Below are 6,000 nucleotides of genomic sequence, written 5' to 3'. Positions count from 1 at the left end.
CTATTGAATCTGTATTTACTTCTATAAATATATATTATAAAGGGACTCGAGATGAGTAAACTTTAGTTAGAGAGCATCCCGTTTTCTTGAGGGGTGATGATTCTAATGCTAAAACTGAAAAAAGTGGGTTTGGAGAGGTCAAAAGTTTAACTACTGATGTGGCCACTATCTTGGATTACAACGATTTTAATTGTTAAAGTTTCTCTTTAGTTGAATGTATTTCCTTGTTGCGAACCATTATTATTTCATTCAATACTTATGAACAAAACAAGGTTGTCACTAATCGTATAATGGAAGCAATCATAAAAGGTTATGACGAGAAACTTGAACTTGAAGTTTCTATTCCTAGAAAAATGGATGATGCGTGGGAACCTACTGTCAAAATAAAGATAAACAAATATGAATGCAATATTTTGTGTGACCTTGGTGCTACTATTTCAACAATACCTAAATATTTTCACTACGAGGGAAAATTTATAGGTATTATATTACTAGTAGTGTTGGGTAAAATATATGCTCTACTATTAATTAGTAGTAGCGGTGGCCAAAAAAAATACTGGTAATCGCTAGCAGTAGCACATGCAATAATAGGGGGCGCTATTAATATGTGTGGCACACCATTCGCACACGGGCTAGCCATAGTAGGAATGCTGGACCGCGTCCTGTGCTACTTCTAATGGGGTAGCAGTAGCATAGTTTGTGGGCGACGCTACTATTGTGGCTAGAAAATCACAACTCGGCTCCTCCAAGTTAGCACTAGTGCATATCCCCAACACGTGCTACTCCTAGGTCGTACCTTATCCGCTTCTTCCATGTACCCCTCACTCCTCACTCCTCACTCTCTTCCTCTCGATCCACTATCTCCCGCGGGTCGGCGCTTCCACGGCATCCCGGCAACCCTCCCCGTCCCGGCCCTCCCAATCCCGGCCCTCACCACGCGGTGGACCTCCCCATCACGACCATCAATGCAATGGTATCTCTCGCACCCTCCTCTCTCTCGCACTCTCCCCATTCTCACTCCTCCCTCTGGTTTTTCACTGATAGATAAAATGAATGGATGGATGAATTGATGCATTTAGATGGTTATGAATTGATGCATTTAGATGGTTATATTGTGACGGATGGATCCATTTAGATGAATGGACACGTTTAGATGAATGAATGCATTTAGATGGATCGATGGTTAAATGAATGGATGCATTTAGATGGTTAGATGGGTGGATGGATGCATTTAGATGGTTAGATGGATGGATGGACACATTTAGATGAATGTGTGCATTTAGATGAATGGATGCATTTAGATGGATCGATGGTTAGATAGATGGATGGATGCATTTAGATGGATATTAGTACTTCATCATGATAATATTGCTATGAAAAACAAATTGCAGCAGCGTAGGTCATTTTATTAGTTCATTACTCGTTATATGTAATGTTAAACGAGTATGGTTTGGCTTGTCTTTCAGTTTGTTTGTGCTATTTGTATCGTTTTGTAGGGAGCACCTCCTAGTGCCTATGTTTTGCTGGAATGTTGACTCATTTCTGTTCATGCAAATTTGGGTGACCATTTTTAATCTAATGTTATTTGACTTATGATTTGGGTGACTTTCATTTTGTTGGAGCTCCTCATGAAAATTTTAGTATGTTCTTGATGGAGGAATATTGACTGTTGTCGTGGTGTCGCTTCCTCTTCTTCACTTCTTGCGATATATACCTCGGTACAATGCGTAGGGAGAAAAGAAGAGGTGCGGCCATCACTGATAGTCGAAATAATATCAGAGTAAGAATCCCGACTGTTGTCGTTGGGGTCGCTTCCTCATTTGTTCCCGTGCGTTAGAGACTCTGGTAATGCACGCGCGAACGAAGGGAGGTGCGGTCATCACCTACGGTCGAAATAGTAGTGTGAGGGAGTGTCGACCAACATACACCAGCATATCAGTGTGAGAGAGTGTGACCATATACACCGTTTGAAATAAGAGTTTTTCAAGGAAGCTTCGATAGACCGAAACTCAACCCATGCCGATTTTTCATATACATCAATACTTGTCATCGATTTTTAATCTTTGAATCATGAACACAGGAAATGTCGTTTTACGACGAGGGGATCCCTATGTGTGATTATTGAAGTGAAGATTGGGGTCTGTGCGACATGCCTCAACTCTGGAATGGTGGTTCTTCACCATCAAGCTTGACAAGACTTATGCTTTTTTATACTACGGAACGATGACCACTATTTTTACTTCTTTGCTTTGTGTTTTTTTGCTTGAACGTGTAATTTCTGTTTTTTACAATTCTACTAGTGCATCCCCTGCCATGCAAGATGATATGTCTTGGAGAAGCTCGGTTTCCAAAAAATGCAGAATATGGAGACGGTGAGATCAAACCTGAGGACTAAACATGGTTTCACATTTCTGGTTAAACTATACAATGCAGTTAATCACTCACATTTTGGTTGCTCATCTTGGGAAGCTCTATGCAAGGGATATCGATTTCAGGAGGATATGGAAATAACCTTCGATATTCGTCCCAAAGATCATATTGAAGGTAACATCGACATTTGAGTGGATGTCAATATGCTTCCAGTTTTACCTCTTTGTGAGTTCATCAACCATATTTATTAAATAATTTGCATTGTTTATTTCAAAATAGTTGGTGTTCATCCCTACTTAACTTGTTTATTTTTAATTGACGGCTTATTTCCTTTCTTCGAGTGAAACACGTAAGATAGTAGACATGACACACTACACTTATGAATCACATCTAACTTGGAAGACGAAGGATTCTCTTGTCGCCATTGTTAATAGTGTCATGCCTGCTAAGGACAACATGTATAATGCACCTGGCCCAAATTATACATTATACATGCCACTGGTGCATAGGTTTAGGGATGATAATATTCGCGCAAATATCTGGGTAAGAGTTGATAGCTACACTACTATTACGTAAATTACATTGCTAATTATGCTACTATTATGTAAATTACATTGTTAAATAGGCTACTATTATGTTCTTCAACAGAAACTACCAAATAGTGTTGTGCCTTTGTTGATGCATGGCAAAGGTAATATGACAATTAAAAGCCCTACAAGCGCTCATTTCTCTTTTCCATACTCGACTAAGCGCAAACCACAAGGAAAACTCCAAACTGAAGCATGGGGAGAAAAAATAAGGATCACCAGGCACAAGTTGGAGACATTGGATCTCTTTCCTTCATCATGGAGACATACGTACGTGTTATTCTGTTTTATGACATTTTACCTAGGAGAGAGGACTAGATCCTATGAGAGAGGAGTTTTTCTTGTTTATATAACATATATTAACTTGGCATTATCGATTAGGATGATGATGATGATGATGGCGTTTTTCCATTTTATGACATTTTAACTTGGTATGATTAAGACGATGCTAAGGTGTTAGATGATTAAGAGGATGATGAGTTCTTAGATGATTAAGAGTATGATGAGTTATTAGGTTAGAGTAGATAGATGCAAGTGAACCAGTTGAATTATAGGAAAAATATGATGTTGCAATTCGCAACATCATATTTTCCCTCTAACTCTACTTCATCACTTGCACCCATCCACTTTAATATAAATGTTGTTTTTTGCACAATTATATTTGTTGTAGTAAATTAATATGTACAACCATGCGTAAGTAGAATATAAATATATAAAAAAGAAATATACATGATTAGTAGTGGCGCGGGTTGAAAAAGCGCGCTACTCCTAAATCAATTATAAGTAGCGTTGGGGAAGCGACGCTATTGCTAAATGCTAACTGTAGCGTTGGGCAACCGAGGCTACTCCTAACAGTTAGTTGTAGTGTCGTAGGAGTAGCGCGGCTGCCCGCACTACTGATAAGCTTCTGACCCACGCTACTGCTACGGTTTTCCTTAGTAGTGCTTGGTGTCACTAATATTCAAGAGTGTTCCACAAACTTACATATTGTGGATTCTACCATTAAGAAACTCTTAGGTAGAATTAATGATGTTCTCATTATTGCAAATAAGAATTATGTGCATGTAGATTTCATCGTGCTTGATATTGATTGCAATCCTACTTGTCCAACAATACTTGGAAGACCTTTCCTACAAACTATAGGTGCATTTATTGATATGAAAGAGGCAAACATAAGGTCCCATTTCCATTAAAGAAATGGCTGGAACACTTCCCTAGAAAGAGAACCAAAACACCTGATGAGGCCACTTATGGGTTGAGTGTTAAAGATCACAACACTTGACCAAATTCATTATGCCTAGCCAGGGGCATGAAACAATAACACTTGTTGGGAGGCAACCCAATAGTAATATTAATTTTTGCTTTTTTACTTTCTGTTTTGGTGTGAAGAGATGATTATTTCCTATGTAACTATTTCGTTTTTATGTTTAAATTAGTGTTTGTTCCAAGTAAAGCCTTTGGGATGACTCGTATGATAAGTATAATTGATACGGTGCAAAAACAAAAAGTTTAATGCCAAGTGCAGAATTTCTCTACTTTTACTCGAATGTCTTTTAAAGCTGAATGTTTTACAAAATATTTATGTAAAAATTCCTCGGGTCTTACTAATTATACATAATGTTTGGAGTTACATAAGTATAAGTTCATTATAGATCACTACAGACAATTTTGTTTTAGACATATTCTATTTTTTCTTGCATAGCTTGCTTGTTTTGATGATGCTATGAACTGTATCGGGGGGTGTACGTCATGACGAAGTTAGAATACAGTACCTATTACACAATAATGAAATATGAATCAATTTACAACAGTACCTATGTATTTGATATGTTCCTTATACTAACAGATCTCACCAAGTTTTGTTGAGTTTTGTGTGATTGAAGTTTTCAAGTCATGGGTGTTATCACGACGGACACTGGAATAAGTAGCGGCAAGAGCCTAATCTTGGGCAAGCCAAATGCACCCAAAGGTAATATTCTATGTTGACTCAAGCGTCTAATCTTGGGGATGTCCGGGAAGGCATCCCCTCTTTCGTCTCAATCCATCGGTATGTCACTTCGAGCTACATTTTTATTCGTCACATGATATGAGTTTCGCTTGGAGTGTCGTTTGCTTCAGTTTGATTTTTATTTTTAGTTTTCCACTATCTTCATTTGCTGGACACGCCAACCTGAGAAAGACACACATTCATCATGATTTGTTAGAATACTCTATGTGCTTCACTTATATCTTTTGAGCTTAGCAGTTGCTCTAGTACATCACTTATATCTTTTTGAGCATAGTGGCGTGTAGATTTTATAGAAATATTTGCACTCCTGTTCTTCATGTCTATTTGTTTGAGAGTTAAATAAAAGTAAAGTTAATTTGTGTGGGTCATAAATCTAGTCCAAAAATAATAGGTATTCAATGAATGATAATCAAAACCATCATGTAGCACATAAAGAGATTGTGGGTTAATGTTATTGATGTAGTAACATGAAAAAAGTGTGAGTACATCATTTTTGATTCGTATAAGTACCGTAATAAGAGGTGCTAATTTATTGTTTGTCTAAATATTAAAAAGGCATGGCGGGGATTTGTGACCATTTCTATTCCTTGTTAAGATCTTAGTGTTGTTTCAGTCGGAGTCGCGCGATGGTTAACTCCTCCCAACGCTCTCCCTCGGGGCATGCAAGTACTGCTTTGATTTGTGATGAAACTAATAAAACTTTGCAATAAGTATATGAGTTCTTAGTGAATAATGTGAAACCATGGAAATATGGAATCTCACCTCTTCATATTTTGCTAGCCTCTCCGGTACGTGCATTGCCCATTCTCACATTGAGGATCAATGCAAACTTCCCCGGTGCATCCGAACCCCATGGCATGAAATGCTCGGTCACACATAAGCATTCCTATATATTACTCAAAACAACCACAATACCTACCTATCATGGCATTCCCATAGCCTTTCCAAGATATATTGCGATGTAAATTCCACCGTTACATCATATGACTAGTTGTTCATCATCATATTGCTTTGCATGATCATATAGAGATGACA

The sequence above is a fragment of the Hordeum vulgare genome, chromosome 2H, assembly GCF_904849725.1.
Source record: "Hordeum vulgare subsp. vulgare chromosome 2H, MorexV3_pseudomolecules_assembly, whole genome shotgun sequence".
NCBI classification, from domain to species: domain Eukaryota; kingdom Viridiplantae; phylum Streptophyta; class Magnoliopsida; order Poales; family Poaceae; genus Hordeum; species Hordeum vulgare.
Note: the sequence above shows the minus strand (reverse complement) of the source record.